Source organism: Limanda limanda, chromosome 19 (genome assembly GCF_963576545.1).
Source record: "Limanda limanda chromosome 19, fLimLim1.1, whole genome shotgun sequence".
NCBI classification, from domain to species: Eukaryota; Metazoa; Chordata; class Actinopteri; order Pleuronectiformes; family Pleuronectidae; genus Limanda; species Limanda limanda.
Window position 1 is genome coordinate 14,669,007 of NC_083654.1, and position 27,024 is coordinate 14,696,030.

Genomic DNA, 27,024 nt, shown 5'->3' on the forward strand with positions numbered 1-27,024 from the left:
TAGTCGGCTGGAGTTCTCGGTGACTAAACACCTAATTTCCTTTCCGACGTTTCCTTTGTGCCATGAGGTGTATATATTCACTACCGATGTTCTGGCTTGTACTATATATTATGATGTAATTACAGTGTATTTGCTACTAGTTTGGTGCAGAATCGCCACAGTGAGTTCCGGTTCTATTCACTGCAAGTCTCATTTTACAAATGCCATTAAGTATGACACACGGTGTGAACATTCCTTAAATTGCGCACGATGACCTCAGAACATCAGGCCAACGACCTACGGTGTGTTTTTTATGACTAATGTTTTTTAAAGGAGTTATTGATGTGACACTTGGTGCGCCCACCATCTCTGCTGAGATGAGTACAGCATAATATTTGGACTGTTCTTCAGGGCCAGTTTAGTGAAGCTCGAGTGAAAGAGTAATGTAGCTTCAAAGCTTCCAGGGAGGATGTCTGACTTTGTTGTTCAAGAAATTAGTTTCGAGTTGATGTAGTTGTGTATATGGAAAGTGATGCATCCAGAGAACAGTTTTTTGCACCATCTGCTCCCATAAAACAGCTTCATATTCCTTGGCTGCTATTCGACCATGCAGCAGACATGTGGGCTAAAGGCATCCTTCATTTTGCCAAATGTAAACCCATCTGGATGTGATGTATGACATTATTTTTCACACGAGAACAGGCTGTATTTCCTTCACACCCAAACTGAGCCATTGTGTCTTTGATGAATTCTGCGGTAACTTCTACAGCTGCCGTTTTGAGTGGTTGCATCCTGTCCTGTTCACATTCTGCTGGTGTGCATCAACTTATGATCACTGTTTGCTGATGCAATAGCTTGTCATGACCACAGACGGCTCCCCTTGAGGCTTCCAGGTATCAACTAATGGCCTTTAAAGCTCTGCTGCCACGTTTAGCTTTGAAAACTCATAAAAGTGATGACTGCCGTCCTGCGCTCAAAGCAGACAAACACCCCCATTAAACGTTGTATTACTCACCAGCTTTGCTGCCTTAGTGGCTGTGGTTTACTATATTTAAATTCATTCCTGTGGCTCGGACGCTCCCGTAATTCCCTTTTTCCTCCCTTTGAATATTGCTGTCATATTTTTCTATCACTCTTTTGAACCTCGTTAAAAACATTGGTTGCTGTCATCTGCTTGGCTCGTAGCATTTGGGGCAAACACACACAAACACACACACACAAACACACACACACATAGCTAGTAACCATGCTGACCTTCAGATCCTCCCACCATCTGTCCAGGAATCAAAAAACAGATGCTGTCTGCCAGTCAACTAACAGCCCGACATTTAGACCAATTAGGGCAGAAGGGTGATTTAATGGTAGCTCACCAGAAGGAGACATAAAGAGAGCAGCCTTTGATTGATAGAAAGATCGCTATCACGAGTATTATTCTTACAGTGGCCTTTCAACCCCGATTAACCCAGAGAGTCAAATTTGCTGGCAACACATAAAGCGAGCTAAAATTGTACTCATTATACTTTAATTATTCTCTCCTTCTATACCTGATATGTCCTGAATGACACCAGTGACTCAAATGAAGTTGTGTGAAAATGTGATAACACAAGTAAATTAAAAAAAAAACACCAATAACAGTAATGTCACTGTGATCTGACTGGGGGACGTCACTGTTCACTTGCTTTGTCATCAACCCTGAAAGTGGTAGAGATTTGGTTTATTGCTCAGGGACTATTCACATCCTGTTCCTGTAAAGTGGTATCATCTTCCATTGTATCACTCTCTCGCACCAACAAAAACTGTTCTCAAACTGCGTACTGCTTCTCTGCATGCGTATAACATTTGCTATCAGATTCTATTCAAAAATCAAAGATAGGAAAAAAAAAGCATAGAAAATGAACTGCAACATGCAATCATATGGTTTAGCCCTATTTCGTGGTTACATCTGATTGTGTGTCTGCTCATGTGCCTGTTTCACTTTGTCTTTGTGTTTCTCCCCAGGTTTATCTTTTGAACATGTGCAGTTAAACCTTTGTGTGGAGGAGAGAGAGAGAGAGAGAGAGAGAGAGAGAGAGAGAGAGAGAGAGAGAGAGAGAGAGAGAGAGAGAGAGAGAGAGAGAGAGAGAGAGAGCGACACCCTGGGTGTCAGTGTGTGTTAAATGTCATCTCTGACATCTTCAACAAATAGCTGCATCCTGAGAGTTTAACGCATCACAGCCCTGATGAAACACACACTTGGCTCCCGTCTCTCTTCCCTTCAGCCAGATACATGTCTTTTCTGCTCTTCTTTTGTGCCAGATCCCCCCCCCCCTTTATTTGCAGCCTGCAAGGGCATGTGTCAAACACAGTAAAACACGCACACATACGAATGTGTTGATAAAGTAGACTACACAAACCACGCTCTACCAAAAGAATGGTAAGACACTGGAGTAATCTTATTCCCCCAACCAGGGATAATGGCAAAATCAAGGAGTATTCAAGATATCACAGCGTAGAAAGACAACAACAAAGGCCCTTTTGCAACTGACATCTTTGTTTTGTCTGCAGTTGGGAATGGATCCGATCTGAATTCACTCCTGGGTCAAAAGACCCTGAAGTAGACACGGCTCTGACGCTGATCATGAACACAACAGACAGGTAAATATCTCCATCTTCATGCTGGTGTCGTTTGTGTATTTTACATGTCGGGAACAATGTACAAGCGCCGTTTTTTTTATTCTTTGTAACGTGCAAGATACAACCCTGACGGTCATTTAAAAAAAACGTATTAAAGAGTTATAATGAATTTGAAACTGCATAGTGAGACATCTTCATCTACAAAGCTCCGTCGCATGCAAAGCATCATATATAAGTTGCCCCGGGCTGTTCCTCTGATCATCGGTGGACCAGCATAGCATCTGGACACCAGGAGAAAATCCAGCTTTGAAAATATTCCACGATTATGCAAATTCACTCAGTATAAATGCTGGAATTTACTGGAATACACAAAAAAAAAGAAACACCACAGAATATGTTTGACTCTCCGTGTGTGTGTGAATTGGTGAAAGTATTCAATATAATTGCTGTATTAGAGAGGACCCACACAAGAAGAGAAATGTAAAATGATCAAATGAAGGGAAATGACACACAGTGAAAAGTTATGTATTTTCTAAAAAAGAGCATTATTAGATTACTGTCACCAAGTTTAGTCACAGTAATAATCCACTGTCACAAAGAGTTTGATAGCAAAACGCCACGTCTCCAGTGATGACAGTCCCTCTGAATGATGAAACTTACAATTGCCGAGTCCAAACACTTCCCGACAGGCTGTCTATATCTGAAAAGACTGGAAAATGCAAACAGCAATCGGCTCCGACAGACATCAACCACAAACCATAAAGGCGGATCTGTATGCTAGTCTATATCAAGTTGACATTCTGCCCTACGCAATCGATATATAGAAAAAAAGATGGTGGTTGATATCAGCGAGAATAAGTCAGCAAGCTGATCACATGTACCACCGCTGAACCCCATTCTGTCTCTCATGATGTGTGTGGACGACCTTTTCTACTTTCCATAATCAATACCTGGGCATGAAAATGCAAATCAACACTAAATGGAACAAGTTATTCCACAGGAGGTGTTTACATTTACATCGAGGTCACGTCTTCAATGATTTTACAGGAAGAATCCATTTAAAAATAGAGACTGTAATACTGAATATAGAGAGGAATGGAAGAGGAAATCAATCTGCATCATATGGAACAAAATGCTGCCCCAGCCGTGTCACAAATCAGGGGCCACCTCCCCTGTCCTATTTGCATTTCCAGTTGCAACAGCCATCCAGAATGCTCGCCTGTTAGCTTTTTCAACGCCGTGCAATGCATCCTGGGAGAGGATCCACCTCTTCGATCCTTTGTTGCTCGGAAATGTGTCGGAGTTGACGAATAGTAAATGTGCTCTAGATGTTCAATAGGCTAAATTGTTTTCTCTCTTTCACTCTCTATGTGTGTTTTCTCATCAGGATCTTTTCCATCTTACCCACTCAACTTGTCCAGTCCAGAACCTATTAGGGCCTATTAAGTCTGGCTTTACTGAGGCAAAATGTCATATCTGAGGTCCTGGTTAAGTCAATGGAAGTCAATACAAAGTCCTAATAAGGATACCTGCCCAAACTCTGTGTGTGTGTTTGTGTGTGTGTGTGTGTGTGTGTGTGTGTGTGTGTGCCCAGGAATGAGAAAATGCTGTGGTGAATGAAAAAGCTAACAGGAAGAGGAGAAACAGGAGAACAAGGGACAGAAGTGATTGGTGCAGATAAAGAGCGACTGCGATAGAAAGGAAAGACAAGGGGCCAAAGAGAGAGAGAGAGAGGTGCAGCGTCTACGATGACTCCAAGACTCTCATTCAATTAGTCTGTCATTGTTGAAAATAGAAAGTAACAGAATAAGAGCGCTGACAAAACAGAGAGGTGCTTGTGCTTGTTGCTATCTCTACTTCTATCTGGATTAATGGTTTCTCGTTGCTTTGTAAAGCGATATTATAAAACTTATTTTTAAAACCTGAATGAATAAATTTGATTTAATCTGATCTGCGACAAAGAGAGTGAAAGAAGAGACTGGCACACGGATGAAATGAAATTTCCGTGTTGTTTCTGATGTTCACTTTGTAAATTGATTATTGAAAATAATGACAAGCTCTGCTGTTATGTTTCGTTTTAAGACACAAGAAGCTACTTTTAAAGTGCTGTCCATGAATTTGGGTGTTGAAAAATACACTTGAAAACAAAATGCTTTTAAAATCGGGATTCAAGTGAACAGCTGCAGAGTTGAAGTTGGATTGTTCACATTTATCCCCATCACTCGGCACCATTAACAGCAGCAGAGCATTTCCAGGACAGACCATCTATACCCATGCATTAAGTTACAGTTTAAGAAGTGGTATCTATCATCCAGCTGTCGTGGAAGTCTCTGAGAGAGAGAGAATTTGAAAATGAGAGAGAGAGACTCATGTTAGTTGAGGAAAAGACAGATGACAGAGCAAACCCAGATGATGACGGATGATTTAATGAAGAACTGACTGGCTGGAAGAAGGGAAAAGCAATTAGAAGACAAAACAGGCGCACAGAGGGGAGAGATGGGGGGAGAAGGAGATGGAATGAGAGGAATGACTGATGAATATTGGATAGAAATGGATCAAGACGGCGACTGAGAGGATTAGCAGGAACAATGGTGAGATAAAAGGGAGAGATAGAGAAATATGAATATAGATAAAGAGCAACACCAGGAACGGAGGCAGAGGCATGCAGATCGACTGCATTGTGATGCAGGCGGAGACGGGGGGGGGGGGGGAGCAGGAGAGATCAACGGATAGAACAGTTTAAAAATACGAATTCCAGATAATATCTCACGGAGAAATGGAGAGATTTGAGCATTGCGACGTATGTGTGTGTGTGTGTGTGTGAGAAGAAGGGTCGTATGAAAACTAGAAAATTATGAATATGTATTTCAGGGATGGATGCATAAAGGAAAATGTTCAAACTGAGAATGTTTCATCAGTGTGTACTTGCCAAGAAGATAGTTTACACCATGTTATAGCTCCATATCCATAGTCAATCGGAAGTGTATTCATTGCTATGGTAACCACGGACCGCCATGATCGCTGATCCTCCCCTCTGGTATTTTTCCGCTAAGTGCAGTTCCATGCGTTTAACACTAGGTGGATAAGTCCAGATATGAAATGGAATTGTGGACTCAAAACAAAAACCTTGCGTAAAAGAGTTGTTAAGGTTTTTAGTTTGTAAAACTACAATATTTTGGGATTTATGAAAGGGAACTGAGTCACAAAAACTTTTAAGAAAGTTACAAAACCCGGAATTTTCATTCGCCATGTGTGAAATTGTGTTGGATGTCAGCTAGTGCCTGTCTGTGCTGGATGTGTGAATCCAGCTGAAAACCAAACAGGGTGCGCGCGTTTGAACTTGTTGTTGCTTGTGGTTTTGTTTCATTCTGTCTCTCTTCAGTGTTTTACCAATGGAGGAAGAACAAAGAGCTGGACATTTTCTTTCTGCCTAAAGCACCTTGTTATTCCTATTTTCCATAATTTTGAAAGGTTTTGTTGTCTTCCTCCTCCCACTTGTAACCTTCTTGCTTCCTGACATTGAGTTCAATTCTAATTCAAAGTGCTTTTTTCACACAACTGCTGCATACAAGACGTTGCCAAAAGCTCAAATACATGCAAATAAAAAACCCTCTTTACTCCCTCTTCTGGCCATTCCTTCCTCTCTCTGTATTTCACTTCTCTCTCTTCAAGGAAAGGTCAATTCCAAGAAGGTTTTAATGCTCGGGAATCAATGCAGGTGCTCCCTGGTCATGTGTGCGTCTGTGTCCATATTCCGTGTGTGAGGTATGTGTGTATGTGTCCATGCCTGTCGGTGGGCAGCGTGCATTCATGAGCATCTGTGAGTTAGTGTGTGTTTGGATTATTCATGAGGCTAAAGTGCTCCGCTGGGAGAAATGCAATCCAGAATGTTTCTAATATCTTATTCGCAACATGTCTGTCTTTGTTTTAAAAATGCAGCGCCCGAGGAGATTTAGCTTTTCAAACCCTAAAACTGGACTCGGTGAAAATCATCTCAATAAAATCTTCTTTTAAACCAATCTTCACAGTCAGTTATCTTCACATACTCCTTTACAGCTTTGTAAACAGTGCTGGGCGATCATCGATCTCATCCCTCGCGTGTACATTAAAGAACATTTTAACGTGTGTTTTTATTGTTTAACTTTCTCAAACATTTTTGCAGCTCAGTGAAAGGACATCATGGTTTAACACGGCAAACCTTCGAGAAGAGTTTGCACAAGATCCCAGGTGGTGATGACAAAACAAGCTCTCCCAGAGGGGCGTGGATGAAAGACACACGCTGCTACACATATGTTTCAACACAGGGGTTCGTAAATTAAGGTGCAAGACACGCATTAGTGCAATTTACTGCAAGCTGAAAAGCTGTTAAAAAGGAGCATATATACTAAAAATTGACGACTTGACAGTTCCCCGAAAGTGAAGCCATGGTATCTTAATCTCTCTCTAGTGCCTGGCTGCAGTAAAGATCACAGATCCAGCCACCTCCATGTTAGTAGCATGGACATGGGCCAAACTTAAATGTTTCTGTCATTTTAAGTAGAACAATTTAAATAAAAAAAATTACATCACTTCTGCAAGATAGCCATAATCGAATCCAAATTTTGGCTTAATTTTAATAGTTAAGAGTGGGAGGAAGTGAAGATTCATTGGCTATCTGTATTTACATCGTCTGCATCCCTGTGTGCCTACTCTTCATCAGGAGTTCTTCGCCTAACTTTTTAACACACTGGTTACATCATTTTTCCCCTGTAGAGGCACCATATTTTTAGATTAATGAATTGCTGTATTTATTCACGGTGGTGGAGTCACTGGGAGGCAGTCGGACTGGGTGGTGGAAAATACAAAGGGCAAAACTGTCAGAGCCTGAGCACATCTCAACCACTACACATGCTCATGGAAATGTTCCCTTATTGTTTCATTTAACACGATTCCACGCACTTGCAAGAGAATTTTGTGTTTGAGTGCCTTTTGAATATTGCTTTGATGCAATGTGCTTTTCATTAACTTGAACCATCAAGTGTATCTGCTGGTTTTCGGTGCGCGCTAAACGGTGGCGCTGCTGTGACCGTGAGCGTAATTGTGATTATGTGCGATAGTGTCTTGTTTTATAAACACAGATCGTTGCATGTGAATGTCAAATAATGTGCGCGTGATGAAGGGCGTGGATCTCAGAGTCATGCATAGGTGGATAAACTGATTGCCTGTTACGCTGCGAATGAGCCAGTCATGCATGTTGACTACTGATACACACACCAGCACCCAGTGGAGGATGTGTGTGTGTATGTGCATCTCCACTGTTATATGTGCGGGTGCATGAATGTGCACGTGAGTCCACGCATGCAAATTCCTATTTGTGTGTGTGTACAACCTCATATTGTATGTATGCATTTGTGATTTAAAATAGCAGGTTAAATGCAAACATGCTAAGGTTAAGTGAAGCCAGTCTAAACAAACAAATCATGCATGTACAGGCATCTCCCCGGGGAGTGGGTGTCTGTGTGTTTCTGTAAATGTAGGCATGCATGTTAGTTATGATATATGTGCACTGCTGGTGCCTGCAAATGAATATGAATGACTAAATTCATGACAGTACAGTGCAGCGAGGTATGTCCACTGTTTTCATTGAGCGGTTCACCGCAGTAAGATTACCACGTCTTCTCTGTCAGACAAATGTCAAAGTAATTGGAGGTCTAGTATGGAGCACCTCCACCTCCACCTACAGTACAACTCTTCCTCCACCTCCACCTCCACCTACAGTACACCTAAACCTATACCTACAACTTAGCAGTGCTGGGCTGCAGGATCATCTTCACATGCAACTGGAAGTCAAAATAATGGAAACTGCAATATAGTAATTCAAGGATCACTATTTCTTCTGCAAACAGAGGACTTGTCGTTATTAGCACTTGCGCAAAAAACATATAATATGAGCTATTAAACAATAGCCCTTATTTTATTTTTCAATTAAAGATTATCAACTACCAATGCTGTGATATGAAGTTGACCGCTGGCTGAGCTCAGAGTGAACCAGACCACCTGCTATAAAAAGCTGCTGGACCGGTGACATCCTGAGAGTCAGCAGACTGAGCCGACAGTTTTTGGCAACTACAGCTTCCTTATTACAAGATGGCTTGATACCATTTATACACCACAATGAAGCGTGCTGCTGCAGGTAAGTGGAAATGATTAAATGTGAATAGGAAATTATGTTTGGCCGCAGCATATTTAGCAGTTGCTGAGCAATTAACAATCAATGCTGTTGGTTTGTAAAATCAGCTTCTACGACCCAGGAACCGCTCAAACTTATGTGAATGTTTCAGTGGTGAAGCTTTGTCTTCTGATCACTTCCAATCAGAGAGAGCAAAGAGACACATTTAACATTCCCTTCCTGCAGCGAGGGAAACAGCAGCGTGGCTTCGCTCTGAGTTAGAACTTTGGTGAACCTGCTGTATTCACTTCACATTTGCGTATGTGTGACCCTGACCTAAAACAGAGCTGCTCTTGGTTTGTGTTATCCCCTGAATGCCAACGTCAGCATTTCCCAGACAAGGGAACAGAGAGAAACATCCTTTTTCTATCAGGGTGTCAACCTCCACTTTCCTTCATTCACATGAGTAATTTACACTCATAAAATATATATTTTTGAACCGTGACCTTGAGGATTTGGATACAGCTGCTCATTAAGAGAGTGAGATGACCTATTTCAATGCATCAGACACACAAGCTGTTAAAGTAAGTAATTTTAAAGAAGTAACTATTTAAAAAAAATTACATTTCCTATTTTAAATGTCACCTTGTCGCCAACTATAAAGGATTTTTTAAATACATTTTCAAAGTTTCTTTTATGAGCTCCGACAATGTTCAACTTTGAAACACATCTGCTCCTTGGGAGAAAGCATCAAGTCGTGACATGTGATACTGTTCAACTTCAGCGCTGCAACATCGACAGTAAATGTGGCAAAAGCGGAACTTCAACTAAATTCCCCCCCTTTTTTAAATAAGTTAAAAGAGGAAAGAAGAGAGACTGCTCTGTGGGTTAGTGCGTCATAGCCTCGGGAATAGCTTGTAACTTTTTTTTGGGAGGGAAACTGCATTTCAACGCATCTCATGTCTCTGAACCCGCGGGGGGTCGGATCTCGCGCTTTCATTGTAAAAAGTGAAACTTCTGGATAACTCTGCAGATGAAGGTGTTTGAAATTCAGCACTACAGGTGGAGGGAAGTGAAAATTCTGTAATTCCGCAGAACCGACTCTTTCATCTCTATCTGAGGACGTGCGCTGTTTTTAACACTTTCCTGTCTGTCTCTGGAACTGTTCGCCCCATTTCATCTCTCTATGTGCAGGAAGGCGTCCTCCTCACCTTGTGGAGCACTTCCTGTTTGCAGCACGTATGTAACGCCACCGACTTGTCGCGAAACAATACAACCGGTGAAGTTTTTCCTGCATGTCTCCTTTCCTCTATCTCTCTGTCAGCCACAGGATCTCTTTATGCTGTACCTACATTATGCATGCGGATAGCACGTCTAAACAGCGGTCTCCGTGGTAACCCACAACACATCCATCATCATCCCCATGACAACCAGGGATAGAGATGTCAATCAGTGCTATCCCAGGGGGGGGAAGCGGGAATCAGCCCAGACAGCCACACGTGCACAGGGCGGATGAACGAGTTTGGTGCATACGCGCACACAACTGCACCTGGAACGACACACACAACTACATACTTATATAAACAGACAGAATATGTTGGATAAGCGCACGCGGGGCAACTATGTCGTCAAGGGTATTTGCCGTCACTCCAGATCATCTGTCGGATTACATGCAACTTTCCGCACACACATTTTATTTAAGTTGGGCCGGGCCAGATCCATCATAAAGTGACACACAGCAGGAAGGTGCATAAGGGCTCTTTACCACCAGGGGGCCTTCAGCGGCGGATTAAAGAACAGCTCTTAAATGTTATCTGTGGCGCTGCACTCGCAACCTCGAAAGCAGCTAAATGTTTTTAAAGCTCAAGTGTCATTCTTCCGAGGTTTTGGCTCAAAAGTAGCAGCAAAGTGCTTCGTGTGCATTTTGTTAAATAATTCACACACACACAATGTCTCTGGGGGGGGGGGAAAGATGTGACACCATCTGATGAACTATGAACTGTATGCTTTGAGCCCTTACAAATAAAATGACTACACAAACAGCAAATGTTTTATCATGAAACAAAACAGGCCACTCGCTCCCTCCCGGGTGGAAGAGTAATGAAGGTTTTTTTTCCCCTCTCTCTGTTTCTCACCGACGTGTCCTGACCATAACCTTTCCCCCCCCATGCCTCGCTCCCGCTCACCCTGTCTGTCTCTATCTCCCTCTCCCCCCTGCTTTCTCACCATCCCTCCTTTTCTCTCAGATTAAACTGTCTATCCTGCTGTCCCCTTTGAAATCCCCTGTTACACAGCACCTCAGGCTGTGTGTGTGTGAGGCTGTGTGTGCGTGTGTGTGTGAGGGTGTGTGTGTGTGTGTGTGTGTTTGTGTGTGTGTGTGTGTGTGTGTGTGTGTGTGTGTGTGTGTGTGTGTGTGTAAGCCAGACACGGTAGCTGAGCATTAACCTGTCAAAGTATCAAGAGACAGGGGGAAAAAGAGAGCAAAGAAGAGAAACAGTGAGAGAGGGAGGGAGAGAGAGAGAGGGATAAGTATAGAAACAAAAGAGAGAAAGAGAGAGAGAGATATCAGCTCATCAGAATTGGAACTGTATGTTGTGTAGTGGAGGTGGTTCTGTTCCCATAGTAACATCCTCCTTACTGGATGTAAGACACACACACAAACACACACACACACACACACACACACACACACACACACACACACACACACACACACACACACACACACACACACACACGCACACACTAACAACAGCCTGTCTATCCATCACACAACATGTGTTTGCTTGTCATTGTGTTGGTCGGAGCTAACAACATAATCTCGTGGTTTTTTTCCAGACAGGTAACACATCTATAATCTGTCAACTGTTGACGACACTACTGACGTCTGCACATCCATGAGATTACACAGTGAACAGCTTTCAAGGGCCCAGGGGTCTTCAAACTCAGTGCAACATATAGATATAGATACATCTATATATATATATATGGATACATTTAAGAACAACACAGGCATTTCTCCACCCTTTCCTTCAATACAATATAATACAATTACAACTACTAGCAACACTGTCCTCCTTAAGAAACAATGCAATTACAGCATGTGTTTGTTTATACAGTAGCTTATTTGTGTTGCCATAGTTATTGTCTGTGACAAATATGGATTGAAGCATGTTTTCCTTATAGATGTGAACATTTGTTCATATTTGAATTGCGTCCAATTTACAATTAAGTATATGTTGACACACACACACCCACACACACACACACACACACAAAACACATTGAATTAAAATTTTAAAATATATGCCTCTGACTCATTATTTTTACCTGCCTGCTAACCAATACATGTTTTCATCACTGAACGTCGACTATTTACAGTTGCTAAAAAGGCTGTTTTAAAAAAGAATACATGGCACAATAGCCCATATGCATTTGGAAGCAGATTATGTATGTATGAGAAATCCAGATAACAATAGCCATGTGTGACCATTACTGCAAACGGTGCAGGTGCAGCGGAAGAGCGAATTAAGGACGTGACCGACACTCCCGCGGTCAAGTGCAATGAGAGGAGCTCATTGAGTCAAATGAGATGTGCCGTATGAAATGAAATGGCTGAGAGGGGGGCTCTGCACAGCTGCGCAAAATCACTTACGCCGTAACAAAGCAAACATCGGCGCCATAACAGAGTGAACCGCACTGACGGAGAACGTGAACGAGTCCAGACTGTGCTGAGGAGTGTGTGTGTGTGTGTGTGTGTGTGTGGTGAGTTCTGTCTACCTGGTTAAACATAAATACTAATAAACAAGGTTAGCTTGTGAAACAAATGTCTGGGTTGGCCCTTCCTCCTTTTTTCTTACATCCTGCTGAGATGAATCCATTTGACGGAGGATAAGTGACAGCTATTGATCCTGTCTAATCAGGTAGATCAGCAAAATCACAAAGGAAGCAGTTTCCAGGGAGCTGTTGTGCTGAAGATGATGCTCGGCAGTTATCAGCATTAATATGAAATCCAAAAAAATACGATGGGCTGCTCCAAAGTCTGAAATATTTACAGTTGAGAGAGTTTATTATAGAGACTTGGAGAATAAGTGAGGAGTAGTGAGCTGATGCCCCCTGAGAGGCAGGACGGGACGGAAGAGAAGAAGAGAAACCTGGTGTCCTGAAAATCCATTGTGCTGTTGGCCACAAGCCTGCACTCTCTCTCTCACACACACACACACACACACACACACACACACACACACACACACACACACATACACACACACACACACACACACAGAGTTTTTAAATGAGCCCCTGCTGACTACAGCACTGCCACTATGCTGTGCGAGTGTCTGTGTGTGTGTGTGTCAGAGTGTGAAATAAAAGTTTGTGATCGTGTGTGTGTGTGTGTGTGTGTGTTGTACCCTGCCTCTGTATGTGTGCATATGTGAGTGCTTGTATTTGTGCGGCGTGCCCTGCCTTGTGTGTGTTGCAGCGTCAGCAGACTAACAAGGGAAAGAAGCCATCATGGTAAACACATTTTTGAACCAATCACATCGCAGTTAGCTAAAGCACATCTGACACAAACCTTCTGCTGGCTGACGTGAACCTCGTCCAGCGCTGCCAAAACCTGCCGGGGAATAAATCAGGGACCGACCAAACAACCCGCCATAATTAAACTAAATTTACATTTTCCTTTTTTCGAAAAAGAAAACTTTTTAATAGCACGCTGTTGAAGTCAATGACGACATAATCTTAAAAATCAGACATTTAGGGGATAAACACAGACTAGTTATTAAAACTGTAAAACTGAGACACATTTAAAGAGTTATTCATATATGAATACATCAAAAATAGTATTGCCATAGTTTCCCCAGTAACATTTCTTGTTGTAAAATGAAGAAACATATCCCAGGGTCAGAATTATGTACAAGAATAAAGAATATTAAAAAATGTAATATAGATTTTAAGTTTTATGCCACTAACTACGAGTTATGGGCTTGTGTGCTTTGGTCTTAGCATCAGTTGCAAATGCTGAAGTGATATTTTGACGTTTTCCTGCAGACATGTTGACTTCACACAGTGTTGCTCAGGATTGTTCTGTTCAGTATTTATGAGTAACTACCAAGGTTTGTGTACAACCACTCAGGTGTGTGCTTGTGTGTGTTTGTGTGTTGCAGTGGTTTCTCCCAGTGTCTAAGTATGTCAGAGTCTGCGTCTACAAGCTGATTTAACAGGAACAGCTCCGTGAAATATGTGTTTAGCCGACTGTATGACAATCCGTGTCTTGAGTGAGTGTACGTTGTCTTTTATGAACGGTATGTCGCTCCTATGAACGCTAAGTGTGTAACATGGAAGTGACAATAAACTTGTTTCTGTTTCTGGTGTCGCCGCTATCCCAGCATCCCTGGTGTTTAATGGTTAAATAAATGACCATGAGTCGGATCTGTTGATTATACAGTCACACACTGAATCAGTGTCAGAGTTTAACTGTGGTAAAAGTCTCCTTCTGGAATCCTCTCGATACCACAAGTCCGACTAATTCAGTGCAGGATTGATTTTACTTTTCTATTTTGGGTGTACAAACTACTGAATAGAAGAACCAAGGAAGGGGGGGGGGGATTAAGGCAAGCTGATCAATAAAAAACATAATCAATATCGGAGCAAATATGTCCAAAACATTTCCCCTCTCTTACGTGGCTCATGAAAAAACGATGTGTTGTGTTTACTCTCAACTCCCTCGACTGTATTTTTGCCAGACCCGTTTGTAATGCTTTGTTTGAACATACAGAGGATAACACAGACTTTAAACTGCCATTTAAATGGCAATGACACCATAAGCTGTGATGCTGTGGTATTATGTTACCCTGCTGAGAGGCATTTTAGACCATTACCGCCACTGCCTCGGGGTTATGGAAGCTACTCTGCAAATGAGGAATTATGCAGTTTTACTACAAACATAAACATAAAAAGCACTAAAGGTTACAGAGAGAGGGTTTTCTCACACTAAGAGTGTCACAGAGCAAGAGGAACACATGAAACCGAATGAGAGGCAGAAAGCGGTGCCGTCGTATGGGTCGTATTCGGGGAAGTGTACTTGTAGATGAGCTACAACAGCAATCTCACGTCAGTGTTAACAAAAGTTCGGATGGAGGAGAGGAAAGTGTCGGGAGAGAGAGAGGGGAGAGTGAGGTTGCGAGACTTGAGCGGGTCTGCAGGGACGAGATAAGAGTGCTTCAAGTGTCACTACAAGACTGGTACATTGATCTGAGAGGGAAGGAGTGAGACGGAGAGGTGTGAAGAGCAAGTTTCATTACTGTGAACACCGTGTTTTTAATATGGTTTCAAATCCTGCTCTGTTATTACATTTTAAATGAAACAAACAGAGGAACTACCTCCCACATAAAGACCTGGCAAACACTGTCAGAGCTCTACATATTCAAAAATGTGTGTGTCTGAAAGTCAGGAGCTCTAATCACACGCTCTAAGTCAACTGGCATGCAGATCAGATGTGCTTCATGTATTGAAATCAGTGCTTTTGGTCAGTGCTAAAATAGGTCATGTCCGTCCACTTAAAAACCAGTTTGTTACATGTTACACAAACTTCAACACAAGTGTCTTGAACAACAATTCACTTAAGGCCATTAAATGGTCTCTATAAAAGAATGAACACTCATTTGACAATGATGGGCTCATGATGGGACAGTGACTGTGTTTATACAGATCAGAGTTCTCACTTTTTGACCCACTTTTCAAGGCCTGTATGAGGGTTAAGACTTGGTTTAAGAGTTAAGGTTAGAGTTAGGTGTAGGTAAGAGTTAGGTTTAGGTTAGACTGTTATGGTTAAGGTAAGGCTAAGGGGCTAGGGGATGCATTATGTCAACGAGTGTCCTCACTAAGATATAAGTACAAACGTATGTAGAAGAAGGGCACCTACTTTATTAACTGTGTCATTTTCTGCACATGTAGAAACATATGGTCCTGTATTACCTTAATCTCTACCTGGGAATACACTGTATACAAATAGGTACTTCCTGTCTGTTGGCCAGTGTGTGTGTGTGTGTGTGTGTGTGTGTGTGTGTGTGTGTGTGGTGTGTGTGTGTGTGTGTGTGTGTCTCCAGCTGCTTGAATCAGCAGAGCTTTATGTCCACGGGGAACCATTAGCAAGATAATAATGAGACCATAGAGAAGCTGGAAGAGGTTTATGTGTATGTGTGTGTGTGTGTGTGTGTGTGTGTGTGTGTGTGTGTGTGTGTGTGTGTGTGTGTGTGTGTGTGTGTGTGTGTGTGTGTGTGTGTGTGTGTGTGTGTGTGTGTGTGTGTGTGTGTGTGTGTGTGTGTGGATTTGTGAGGACTTTTTGAATTTGTGAGGACATTTTGAATTTGTGAGGATATTTTGACCGGTCCCCACAAATTCAATGGGCTGTTTGAGGGTTGGGACTTGGTTTTGGGGTTGGCTTAAGGTAAGGGTTAGGGTTAGGCATTTAGTTGTGATGGTTAAGGTTAGGGAAAGGGGCTTGTAAGACGTGCCTGGACGTCTTACAAATATACACAATATTCAGTTGTTTATTTGACTAAAGGTATTCTTAAGCGGTGCTGTTATAGTTTAATTAGATTTCCTCAAATTATTTTATGTGATTACTTAATTTCCATGTCAAATTATTATTATTAAGGACCAACTAAAACAAATTACCTACCTGATGGGTAATAAATCACAATGAGCCGCCTGCTGGGTTAAGCAGCTATACTAATGAAATTATCTGCATTTCACTCACAAGAAAAAATAAACTAAAAATAATATTGTAAGTTCTTGTAAGAAACAAGTGGCTAATTGGACTTAACCTAAATAACTGCATCACATTTTTCAAACTTCTTTAATAGAATGAAGACAATATATGTTATGTACGTTCTATATATATAAACTTTTCTGACGTAAGTCTCAGCGAGAAGTTTGAAGGTATTTTTATCCTTAATTACTTTCATCTTCAATGCAATAAATAGACTTGACTTGAAATAATTATGTGGATAGAAAAGGAATGAGGAGCAAGAGGGTCACATACTGTATAGAGCACTTTGATTCCTAATTTGTGTGATTTAAGAGCCAAAGAGTCAAAACTAATGAATATCAGGCAGGTGACTAACAACTGATCTTCTTTACGGCACAAACACACAACTACTTTGATTCCTCGTGCTAATTGGATGAGGTCACTTCAATGACCCGCTGACGTTTATTCATCTCTCATACTGAGAGCTACACTCGAGGAGCAGATAAGAGTTCTGCTGCTGCTGATTTATAGAAGTTAATTTGATCTTTTGCAGGAGTTTCAGAACTCTTTGATTCTCTTCGGTACATGTGGCGCACACAAGCACACAGCCAGAAATCAATAGTGAAAACACAATTATACACAGTGCATGCACAGAATATACGGCAAGGTAAACACGTACAGACTCTCTGAGTGTGTTAACAGCATGTTCGAGTCAATAGTGCAGCTGAGCTTGAATCTGAAGCACACGTTTGCCCAATGAGGGTGTGTAAGTGTGTCTGTGTGTGTGTGTGTGTGTGTGTGTGTGTGTGTGTTGGAGGAATACTCTGTTAAAGGTCAGCTGAAGTAGGGCATGCTACTTGCCACATATATACATAGACACTTATTCATATACAGTATGTCAAATTGCCATTGTGGTCTAAACCCTCTGTGGGGATCTGATGCATGAAATAATGTTACACAGACTGAAACTGAGAAAATGCTGCAGAGAAATGAAACACGATGCTTCACTGTCCCCGTCTTTAACTATTACAGTTTTCTGGAACACAATATCCCTCAGGGGATTATTGTATAAATCAAATTGTGCAAATATATTTAGTTTTGACCAGTTTCCAAAAAAAGCATCAAAACCGTATTTGACACCTTGCTACACGGCCCCATCCTGCCTCGGTTAAAAAAGGAATTGTCTGAGTTTTACTGGCTTGGTTTTTCCCACCGTTCCATACAACTTGTTATCGTAAAAGGAGAGCATCAGCCCCCAGGTCCCCGGTAGCTGGACAGAGGGGATGAGCAGGAAGAAGTAAAGAGGTGAAAAAAAGGATAAAGAAAAGATCCTACCTTTAAAGCTAACACTGTCATCACGATAGCAACACTACCGTGACAATCTTACCATTTCACCTAGCAACAATTCAACTGAGCCTGGGGCGAAACGCACACAGACACACACACACACACACACACACACACACACACACACACACACTGTAATACAGACAGAAGGTCATGCGCGCTGTCAGGAGCAGTCATTCACACTCTCTGTCACACACGCGCAAACGCAACGTGAACTGTGAAAATCATAGAAAGTTAAAGGGATAATTCACCCAGAAATATTTAATGAATAATGAATTAAAAAGGAGCATGAGGAAAAAGAAAGCCTTAAATAATGGCACGGGTTATCACAGCTGAAAATGTATTTTACTGTTTCTCAGTAAAATATAAAATACAAGAATAATAGTAATTGTTAAAATACCTCAGGAAAATAGCGAGTACATGTGAAAAGGCCACATTTTGGATTTTTGTGACTAAGTGTTGTAAAATCCTCAGGTTAGGATCCTTTATGTGAAAATCCATTTCTGAGACATTTCCTTTTTCCATGTCTACTGTACTATGTCCTGATTCAGCTTCTGTCACTTAGTACCATTAATATCACTTAATGTCATTATGAAGCGGGCACAGTGAGATTAATCTCCCTTCTGGTGCCAAATCACCCGTGTAGGGATTATTTGTTGAGACTTTAAAAGGTTGAGAACAAAGCTATAGCTAATCTGGCTCCATAACTATCGTATAGAAGGTTCCCATAGCAACCGTTACAAGATTCTCCACAACTTCCATCTGTCTTTCTCGCTGTCTTAAGCCAGAATGACCAGATACAATTAAATGAGCATTTTCATTTCTTTACTCACTGTCCTCCTCCTTTCAGATTGGTTTTAAACACATCTGAATGTGTCAGATTATGCAGGGCTTAAACTCAGGGCTAAAATACTGAGGATGGAGAATAATGAATCTTGGTCCCGTTGTGAGCGGTGGGTGCCGTAGCTCACGAGGAAGCTTTCATAATGAATTAAATCCACTACTTTCTTTTACGTGACAGTGACATTTGAGATGGCGCTGAGTCGCACTAATTGCATATTTAGGACAGGGAGGAAAACTATTTGAAGTTTTCGGAGTTCCCGGGGCAAAACAAATTTGAAATTTCGTTTCATTCATGCAAATGCAACTAGTGGAGTGATTTGGAGTCTGTTTTATTTACAAGAAGCAGCGGATGCTGCAGGAGAGCACATCCTGTATTGGCCTGGAGCGAGCTGACAATGCACATTCATGTGTAGGGGGGGTGGGGAGCTCAAAATGTGTGACTTGTAATAGGTGATTACATCAATGCATTGGTGATGCAGTGGTAAGCTCTCCAGTGCAGGAAGTTTATTGGTGTGAATCCCAATCTCTATAAACAGAGTCTTACTGTGAATATGCAGAATCTGTAGGTGAAGATTTCAGGATGCATCCATCGGATATCTACTTTTTAAGTCATCTGTATCCGCATGCAGCTAATAGGGATGAGCCGCAATGGAGTCTGGGTAATATTCATATAAAAAAAAGCATCATTGTTTGTGTTTTATGTGGAGATCAGCGCTTGCAATAAAAGAAGAAAGTCAGACTGCAAACAGAGTCTTTACCAGAATATTTGCTGTCAACACCAGAAAGCCCGAAAACATCCAACGGGCTCCGAGATTGTTTTAATGTTTGCAGAGGCCTTTGTGTGAGAAGTCTGCATGTTCTCCTGTGTCAGAAGTGAGAACTATTCAGGTACTCGGGCTTCATCCCAGCATCCAGAAACATCCAGATTGGGATTAGGTGAATTTGAGACTCTAAATTGACAGTAGGTGTGAAGGTGATGGTGAATGACTGTTTGTCTTTGTGTGTTGGCTTTACAACAAACTAGCCACAATTCAGTTACCCCCCCTCTTACCGGAAGACAGCTGGGATTGGCTCCCACCCATTAAAAGAAAAGAGATATGGATGACAAATGTTTATGATGGGACTTATTGTGATAAAAGGACACCTTAGGTTGAAAATTAAGAAATGTCATGTCAGTTGGGATGAGTTGGTCCTGTATTATGTCCTGTATTGTGCACATGCCGTACACGCCCACTCCACTTACATTCACATGTTATCTGAATACACCAGAGGTTATATGAGGACACATCAGGCTGGAGCTGTGTCTTTTTGTTTGGGACATGCGACTGCAGTGTTATCACTCACAACAGAATAAAAAAGGGACAGCCACATGTTCTCTGATCACACTGCAGCAGAATTAGCACTATGAGCTCGATCAATAATATGCATATACCCCTGTGCACGCACACACACACACACACACACACACACAGAGAAACATGCACCTTAGCATCAGCAGCCTAAATCTCATTATGCTGACTGCACACATCCACACACACACACTTACAAACAAACAGCTACACACACTGATTTCATTTCCGTTCCTCAGCCAGTCTAATTTCGAGTTTTGTCAGAGCACATTATTACTTTTTCAATTCCAACAATAACCCCCTACTTCCTCTCCGTCTAGCTCTTCCAGCTCGCTCCACCCCCGACTATTGTTCCCTTTTGTGTCACCAATTTCTCCCTTTCACTGGGCGCAGATCTCTCTCTCTCTCTCTCTCTCTCTCTCTCTCTCTCTCTCTCTCTCTCTCTCTCTCTCTCTCTCTCTCTCTCTCTCTCTTTCCCTCTCTCTCCAAATGGTCTTATTATGACTCTGAGATACTGCACAGGATAGAAATTGTGTTTATGTAGATATTAGTGTGTATTAATGCACGTGTGCCTACGCAAACGTGCAGAGGATCAGTCGCAGCCTCTCTTCACTTCCCACAGTTCAACCCTCTTGCACCATAGACCCATGCACATATCATTCAGTGATGCTTTGTCTCAGTTTGTCTTGCTCTCTTTCACTCAGACCACCCCACGCACTCACGCACACACACACACACACACACACACACACACAAACACACACACACACACACACACACACACACACACACACACACACACACACACACACACACACACACACACACACACACACACACACACACACATTCACCTCATGCATATTCAAGCGTACTCTGTATCTCTGGGATCATGATGAAATTTTCTCAGGGCCAACTACGCCTGTGTGTGTTTGTGTGAATATGGATGTCTTGAATGCTGAGGGATATTTCTGTCCTATAAATAATTCTGCACCAACTGACGCCACATTATAAACACACAAACAAACAGATGCAGCCACAATCCCACAGAGAGGTCCCCTTCATAAAACACCGTGCGCATGTACATTATATTCCTTTATGCAGCAGGCATTAGTGTGACAAACTGTAGCCGTGCAGTATGTTGTTTTCCATTATATTTTGCCCATGGTAGTATATAATGCTGTTGGGGTATAATAAAAGTGTGCTGAAACAGCAGCCTTCCAATGCTGATTCAAATGGTGTTTGTGAGATTGGTTCAGCGGCTGCTGCATTTACACATGACAAGTCAAGTCAAGTTTATTTATACACATCACATGTAGGGACTCAGTGGAGGAGGACGCTCACAACCATCGCTGGTTATCAACACAAATTCCAGTCCAATTATTTAGTAAATATCCTCGAAATTCTGGCTTTTGCTACGTTCAACATCAACCTGTTGTTTTGACGATTATACCAAACAGCAATAGCTTCACTAGAACAAAGGCTGGCTGTAGATATATGCGTCATAGACTGTGTTTACAAGTCCAGGCCCAGAAAGTGAAGCCAAAGCAGAACTGCCTGACACCTGTTTTCTCTCGAAAGGCCATCAGAGGGCGACGCAACCGGTACAAAGAAGCTGGTTTCTGAAGTCTATTGGAAAATGGGCTTTTTACTTGTCACCTTATTTATTACACTAGTAAACATTTTCATCAAGGTTATGGTCTCAATCTTTAAATTCAAGACTTCTTGAACACAGCATGATGCTTATTTTGTAAATTATGGTCCCATTAAAGTAAAATACACCGTTAAGCTTAGTACGTGTTTGGACATGATGGCTGCATTATTGACAGCAAGTATCATCCAATGGGTGCAAGTCTCAGGTGTAGCTGGGGAGTGTCCCCCAGCTCTAAGTCAGGCACCAACCCCGGCTCCTTCAAATATGGTTGCGTCTATTAAAAATCCATGATGGCGCCGACCAAAATGCCAAAGTTGAGGCCTCAGCGCTGCGGCTGCTGCCCTGCTGGACAACATTATCTTCCATTATCATCTATCAAAGCCAACAACAATTGGGTGTGATAAGTGCTAGTATTAGAGCCTATTTAAATCTGAAGTGCAGTGTTCATCTGTTTTTCACTCTAGTTTTTTCAAATTACTTAATTACAGGAAACTAGGGGGAGGCTATTTGACATGGAATTGATGGAAGCTTAATCATGGTCGTCAAACTTAATTATGTTTTGACACTTAACACCCAGGCTGTACATACGTATGATAGATATGCTGTGTGTAGAAGGTGAGGTTTCGATTCGAGCCTTGGCAACGAAGTTGATGTTGAGCAGACACACTGTTGCTAATTTTAACAAGTCAATTCAAGGCTATTGCAATTAAGCAATCCACTGACCATGTGATCAAGGTACAGCATTTAATTATTTCAGTCCATCAGCCACAGAGAACAGCAAAACATTGAAGTATATTAAAATTAGGTCAAGGTAACAAATTGTGATTTTCAAAGTGTGCTCAGGTGAATACTTGTTCCTCTATCATTATTGGGATGTATACAGATGTATTAGAGTAGATCTACATAGTTTGTAAAGCAGAATGGATAAATGTTCTACACAAAGAGACAAACTGAGTTCTGGGAGGCTGCAATAATAGCAGTGGGATTTATATCAGATTACCTATTGCAAAAGTATGTCTCTCTCAGCAAATTGAATCACCATTAGGGGACTTGCATGGCATTATATGATCCTAGTGATGGCAGTCTTCTTTTTGCTCTATGCCTGTTACAAACAATCTAATTAGCTATGTGACTGCACAGAGGTGGCAAAGATATTCCAGCATATAAAATAACAATTCACATAAAACCAAATATACTGTACGAAGTGAACAGTCAGGTAAGAACTTCTCTTCAATCCATCACCATGTTATATAAGGTTGCATTATATCGCCAGGTGAATTTTAGTTTGCAGTTTGTCCCTGCACTGAGTCTCATAAAGGCTGCAAATGAAAGGCAGTGAATTATGAAACCATAATGTTCATATTTACACCTAAGAGGCAATGTTAATTTCCTGGCCCCAATTTACTACGTGTCTGTTTGAGAGAAACCGAAAGAAGTGTATTTCTTTTTCAGTTTTAATACCTATTAGCCACAATGTGCATTTGTTGCATAATGTATTGCTCAAAGTCACAAAAAACTGTGGGATATTGATTTCACCTGTAAAGTGTTTGGTTATAAAGGGAAGAGGTGAATTTAAATAGAGTTGAAAGGAGCAGCATTACCATTCACTTATTTTCCATTCAAGCTGAATTAAAGATAATGAATGTGTTTAAGCCAAAACAGTGCTCATGTATTCATTTGTATAATTGTAAGAATAAAAGGGCAAAATCCCACAGAGGGAGGGCGGGGGGGAGGAGGGCAGATTCACGTCAGTATCGCTAAAAGCACTGAGTTTCCAGTCATTTGATTGCATGGCTGAATAATTGATAGAAAGCTATTACTGCTGGTTTGAACGCCTGTAGGTGCCACCAACCCCCCCCCCCCACCCCCATCACACCCCATAACCCAACTATTCCAGGGGGTGTGAAAAGTTGTGTATATGTGTGTGTTTCTGAGTCAGCGCCAACGTATTAGTAGCTTAGCTCCTCTCAGTCACACTGACAGAGTGACAGAGACGTTGCTAATCCGGCACTGACAAGTTGCCATTTGCCCCCTCCCACTTCTCTTTTTTCCTTTATCCAAAATTTACAGTTAACTGCAAAGTGAGACATCTTGTGCAACAACTCAGCACATTGTTGCATAGATTAGACTGGTTTTAGTTGTGAAGGAAAAGTTTCTAGTTCTAATTCAAAGCAAAGTTAAATGTCTATCCTGCATTTTAGTTCCGACGGTGTTATGTAAAAATGAGATTCGACTACTACAAATTTTTGAATGGTATCAATGCAACCCACACCCCATCACAGCATTGATTCACTGGATTTCTATATGATGCCGGGAATCTGCAAAAGTTGCGTCTTCCATCTTACAGAGTGCAAATCCTCCGCATTCAACTTGTGAGAGAGACATTAATAGATCTATGAAACAGAATCCAAGGTTATATGTTGAGCACCAGCCCTATAACAGCGACTCCTCTCCAAGGTAATGAGCTGGAGTGATTCAGAACAGTCAACATAAAGATGTCATGAAAGCGCAGCAGATCACAACGATGTGAATTAGTTGCTTCATTTAGTGAGGACTGCTCTTTATGTTTTCTTTAATGGCTTCCTTAAATAATCTTAACATTTAAAGTGTAAATAACAATCCCTGGAGCTGTGTTTATAGTTGTGTAAGTGAGTATAGATTAAGTCTTAAGTAAGGGGGGGATTCGCTTCCCAATGCTCTGTTGTGTGTTTTCCTACAGGACTGTTCAATGTGACCACTTTGCAGATCTTTTCATTGCCTGCTGCACTTTTTTAGAGACAGTTTTATTCTGGTGGACCAGGTGTTGCCTCAGCACATTCCCAAGTTTGAAAAATGCTGGGATATACACAAGATACACAACTTTGTATAGCTTCAGTTATCTATCACAACTTTGTATAGCTTCAGTTATATCTCTTTAAATCTCTATCTATATTTGGCTTGAATACTCTGACTGGCTTAGTTCTAGTGGCGAGACCTTCATTTCACTGCAGTGAACTTATTATTGACTCATTTTGATCATTTATTATTCGTATGCTCTTGTGTGCTACTGGATGCCTGAATATTTCTGTCTGTCTGTCTGTCTGTCTGTCTGTCTGTCTGTCTGTCTGTCTGTCTGTCTGTCTGTCTGTCTGTCTGTCTGTCTGTCTGTCTGTCTGTCTGTCTGTCTGTCTGTCTGTCTGTCTGTCTGTCTGTCTGTCTGTCTGTCTGTCTGTCTGTCTGTCTGTCTGTCTGTCTGTCTGTCTGTCTGTCTGTCTGTCTGTCTGTCTGTCTGTCTGTCTGTCTGTCTGTCTGTCTGTCTGTCTGTCTGTCTGTCTGTCTGTCTGTCTGTCTGTCTGTCTGTCTGTCTGTCTGTCTGTCTGTCTGTCTGTCTGTCTGTCTGTCTGTCTGTCTGTCTGTCTGTCTGTCTGTCTGTCTGTCTGTCTGTCTGTCTGTCTGTCTATCTATCTATCTATCTATCTATCTATCTATCTATCTATCTATCTAACTATTTATATATATATCTAACTATTGATCTAATATTTTATTGTTTTGGTATAAATCTCTGCAAAAAAGTCAAGCAGCATATTAATTGAAAGTCAGGGTTTGGCTTTGATTAGTTGGTCAAGTGGAATTTTTGTGGAACATTTTATCTGCTGATCTGATTTTGTTCTGTCTTCCATTTTTTGGAGAAGAAAATTGCACAGTGCAGGAATGTGAAGCTGTACTCTTGTATCTCATTCGTAATGATACTGACTCTAGTTTCCACAGTACATTTCCAAGCTACTACTATGAAGTTTTCAACCAAATATGTTAGAGTGCGCGGCCTGGATTCCTGGAACACATTCATTATTCATTACACATGGATATCAGTGTGAATATATACAGTGTGTGTCCTTGAACTGTGTTGAAAGACTCCCCCATTTCCCTGCTGTTGACTGGGACTCACAGCTCGTACAGAAGCTTCCAACAGGTTTGGTGCTTTGCTCACATTCTCTCCTGCTTCTCGGCTTCCAGTTATTGCAAACAATTATCCCCCTTTCTTTATTTGAAGTCGTAGGTGGTATCTTTCTTGTTCTTCACTTGCACTTGCATCACTAAGGGGTGCACATGCCATGACCGGATCTCGGTTCAAAAACCGTGAATCCACCCCCCCCACTCCGGGGAGGGTGGTGCTGTTTGGGGCCCCTTCTGAGAAGTGTAAGTGCCTTCCCTCCCGAGTGTTAAGGGATGTTGCTCTTCTGGATGACTGACTCTGGGTTGCTGATCAGATCTACAACTGGGACGCATTCAGGTGGAGCGGCAAAGTTCAGTGCCTTAACGAAATCACAGTCTCTGCCTGGGTGAGTTCGGGTCGCTGATGTCACTTGCAGTCACATGAGTCGTTGGGGGAACATAAAGGGAGGTGTAAAGAGCCATTGATTGAGCAGCTCTGACAACAGGGGGGGGCATCCACAGCTCAAAACCAGTGGATGTTTTAAAATGTCGTATTGGAGAAACGTATTGACATTTTAGCTTCCCAGCACACACTGGGGTGGTTTGCTGCAGAGTGTGAAGCAGACCAGGGATGAGAACCAGCATCTCCGAGTCTGCTGGACGACCGTGGACGGCTTCCTCCGGCTAAAAGCACCAACTGGATCGTGAGAGTCAATAAACTCAACCTCGAGCAAACATCAAATCAAGAAAGCCACAAAGGGAAAATCTTAATAAATATTAAAAATACCTTCAAAATGCTTTAATATATATAAAATAAATCTTCCTGCCTGATATATGTTCAGCTCCCTGGTTTACTTTAGTTTTCTGTGTACTGAAGCTTACTCAAAACAAGATTTAACAAATGGGCACCACTGGGATTCAACCATATGGACTGATAAAGTAAAACAATGATCAGTCAGCAGTTGAGGGCTGCGTAAATCTGCAAAGATGATAAGCGTGACTCTCAGTAGGGATTGTTGTACAAGCAGAACTCTGCACAGCGGGGGGGTTATTCACACAAAGTCAATGAAAGTTTATCTGCAAGGGACAAGGGAGCTTTGATGTAATCCTCATTTAAAATAGTTACCATTATATATTCAACATGACGTCATCTCTATGTTACTTATGCTGAGGGAAAAAAATGACTCACTATATCTATGCATCCACCTACAGTATATGTGGGGTGACCTACAAAAAATGACTAAAATATTCTTTAGAATATGTAATGTAGTGTAACATTGCACCATGTACACAAATATCTACACCTACACCAGAATCCCAAAATAAACAAGGGCATACATTTTACTACACAATCACACTCCGTGTTCGCTGCTCTTCTACTCAGACCTTTCAAAATAAAGTGTATAATGAAAAGAACTGCACACAC

General features: G+C 41.7%; 1 protein-coding gene across 1 annotated transcript in view; it reads right to left on the bottom strand.

Annotated features, from left to right (window-relative positions):
• LOC133026467 (CUB and sushi domain-containing protein 3-like) overlaps positions 1-27,024 on the bottom strand; it is a 313,843-nt gene that overhangs the window by 156,569 nt on the left and 130,250 nt on the right. The gene's annotated exons all lie outside the window — the stretch shown is intronic.